Source organism: Elephas maximus, chromosome 5, assembly GCF_024166365.1.
Source record: "Elephas maximus indicus isolate mEleMax1 chromosome 5, mEleMax1 primary haplotype, whole genome shotgun sequence".
In the NCBI taxonomy this organism is placed as follows: Eukaryota; Metazoa; Chordata; class Mammalia; order Proboscidea; family Elephantidae; genus Elephas; species Elephas maximus.
In genome coordinates, this window is record NC_064823.1 from 33214616 (window position 1) to 33218099 (window position 3484).

At 38.9% G+C, this 3484-nt stretch overlaps 1 pseudogene; it reads right to left on the reverse strand.

Moving 5' to 3' along the window:
• Nucleotides 1-207: 207 nt before the first annotated feature.
• On the reverse strand, nucleotides 208-2772 carry LOC126077517 (40S ribosomal protein S2-like; annotated as a pseudogene).
• Between the last annotated feature and the right edge of the window lie 712 nt (nucleotides 2773-3484).

Here is a 3484-nt window from a genome sequence, read left to right on the forward strand (position 1 = left end):
GTCAAGGTCATGAAAAATAAAAAAGAATAAGAAATTGCCATAGATTAGAGGAGATCGAAGAGACAGGATGACTAAATGCAGCATGGCAGCCTAGATAAACATCTTAGAATAGAAAAAAAGACATTAGTGGAAAAAACTAATGAAATCTTAGTTCATAGTGTTGTACTAATTTTAATACCTTGGTTTTTTGGTTTGCTTACTTCAGGCTTAATTAATCCACTTTATGTTTCTTATATAAAAACCATTATGGGGTGCCAAAAGTTGAAGCCTGGTCCTCTGCACAGAGACTCTGGTGTGAGTCTTTACAAAATGATCAATGAATTCCTGGTAAAGCCACTTGGTGAACAAGATCTACTTCCAGAGATGGTGCATAACACAGCTGTAGGTTTGGAGATGGCATAGAATTTGGCCCTGGCAAAGTTGCTCAAGGTGGCAGTTCAACCCCTGTCCAAGGCATAGCAGTCATCAATATCGACCATCAGCAGCAGCTTCTTGGGCACCGGGGCAAAACCCTTTCGTTGTCCTTGGGGATGGGGATGAGGTGCACTAGCACAAAGCCACAGAGGCCAGTTACCTTGCCGGGAACAGTGTTGTGCTTGCAGATCCTGTTCCCCCAGTAGCCTCACCCAGGCAAGAGGGAAATGGAAAGCTTAGCCAGGATGATGGCCCCACAGATGGTTTCTGCCATGCCCTTGGGGCACTTCACGCCCTGACCGAGGAGGCCGATGTAGTCCCAATGGCGACAAATGCTTTGATCCTGGTCCTCTAGCCAATGCCAGTTTGCTTTTAGTTGGCCATAATTTTCAAAACCGTTTCCTGGAGGGGCATCCCCAGGAAAATATAACGATTTCAGAATCCTTGATGGGCAGGGGAAGAGACAGATCTCTTCTAGGGACTTGGTTTTCATGTTTTTGACCAGGCTGCCAAACTTGGTGATGCAGGGCCACTCCTCATTCTTGGCCTTCACTTCACAAACTCAGCTACCTCCACCCCACGACCTACCATGGGCTGGACCCCAGTCCTCTGGTAGCAGGGATATCATCAGCCATTTGGTGTTGTCTAGGAGAATAATCTTTTTTTTTTTTTTTTTAGGAGAATAATCTTAGTGTCTTAGTTATTAACATTGGGGAAGCGGGGTGAAGGGTACATGGGGATTCAATGTACTGTCTTCAAAACTTTTTGGTAAATCTAAAATTATTTCACAATAAAACATTCAAGAGCAGTTAAAAATCACATTAACAGGCAAGGGGACTATTTGAATGTATTTCGTTTCATTTGGGCAATCACAGACCTGAATAAATATTTTCATTTTTCTCTTTAAATTTGAAAAAAAAAAAAAAAAAAACAAAGCCTAATAAAGCTGAATCTGTTTTTTCAGGTAAAAATGTGAGAAGAATATATTATCGCTATTCTTTCATAAGTAATTGAAATTTTATGACGACTATGGTTATTAAGGAGCCCTGGTGGTGCAGCGGTTAAGAGCTATGCCTGCTAACCAAAAGGTAGGCAGTGCGAATCCATCAGTCACTCCTTGAAAACCCTATGGGGCAGTTCTGCTCTGTCCTATAGGGTCACTATGAGTCCGAATCTACTCAACGGCAATGGATTATGGCTATTTAAATAACAATGTGATGCTTTTATTATGGGACTGTGTTAGAATTCGTAGTAAAATGAAATGTATCATTTCAGATTTTTTATGCCAATTAGAGAATTATGCTAGTTATTATGTAAATGCATTTCTATAAAAACAATGTATGTCCACAAAATATAAAACATGAGTTTTAGAAAGACTGCTTTGTCACTTTCTTTCCGGAATTGATTTCTCTAATCATATTATTTTTTGTGTTGGATTGTCCACTTTATTTGTTTGGCTTCTTCCTTTTTATCACCTGCAAAGAGAAAAGAAAAATGTAGACACATTTCTGGAAATGTCTCTTTTTATTCACTTACTTTCTGCTCAATTACTATTTCCATTCATTTCAACTACCAAAAAAAAAGAAAGAATGTATCGCTATAGGCCAATTTTTTAAACATGTGAATAAACAAAAGATGTACTTTAGACAAGTTCATATTTCTATTGGCACTTTGGAAATATCTCTATTTGACTAAATATCAGTGTTACCTGCATAAGAGGGAGGCCTGAAATTATTATTATTACTTTATTTATAACACATTGATAATTAGACCATACCTGAGCAGGATGGGTTCTCAATCTAATCACTCCTGAGTTATGAACAGGTTAGACACAGAGACATGCCATGTGTGCAAGGGTGGGGGGAGGGAGGAGATAGAGGAGACAGCTCTGTGAGGACTCTCTATAAGCCAAGGAACCAAGGTACACCCTGGAATACCTACAAGGAAGGAATCACCACGCTGAGTCCTGAATTTGGACTTTTAGCCACTTTCTTGTGCTATTTCTGTTACAGCACAGCTAGGAACCTAAGACACACACCTATTATCTAAGGAGAAGGAAAAATAAGGACTCCTTGGCCAGCCATTGCTTTTTTATTTCCACTTTGCAAGTAGTTTTCTTTACTTCTTATTCTTTTTTAGCCTTTATTCTAACCATTTATCTTCTTCCTCTGTACTCCAGTTGCCTTAACTCTGTCCCTGATGTGCCCTTTCTGAAGACCATTTTGACTGGCCCCTCTGCCCTGAGATACAGGAAGTGCTACCACTTAATCTCACAAGTCCTCTCACGACCACCTGTAAGAGTAGCAAGTCTTCCAGGCCCTCATTCCTAATGGTTTTCCACCATCTGTAGTCAGACATTTGACTTCACTACTCTTGTAACTGAGCTCTCATCAATGTCACCAGTGATTTCTAGTTGCTAAATTCAAAAGCCCTTTCAGTGTTCTCTGTTTCTTTCATTCTTTTTTTTTTTTTACTCTCTTCCGTAACATTTGGCAGTGTTTATTATTTTCTTTGGAAACTGTAAGATCTCTTGATGATATTCTTTACAAAGTTCCTACCTAAATCATCAACACTACTTTCCAGTCAGCTTGGGAGCTTTCTGCCTATATATGGCCTTTAAATGTTGACATCCATCAAGGCACTGCATTGGTCCTTTTTTTTTTTTCTCTCATTCTTTTATATTCAAGCCTTCAGTGAATCTTCCATGAGTCACTACATGCTAGATAAATAAGCCAAGGGAGGTCTCTGTGTATTGGCCCCAACTTATTTATTTCTTCGTGAGAGGCAGAGTCCTATAGCTCAGAAAGCACATCTGGCATGAAACTCAAAAATTTTACAAGTCCAGTTGTTTTAAAAACAGCCCAAATAAACTTTGACCTCTATACACTTATAAAATCTAGATATTTCATATAAGTGGCATCATACAATACTTGTCCTTTCGTGATTGACTTATTTATTTCACCTAGTATAATGTCTTCAAGGTTCATCTATGTATAGACACTAAACTTTATTAACAGTTACCAGGGATGAGATGGTGAGAAAAAATAAAGTCATCGCTTAGGGTTCACTG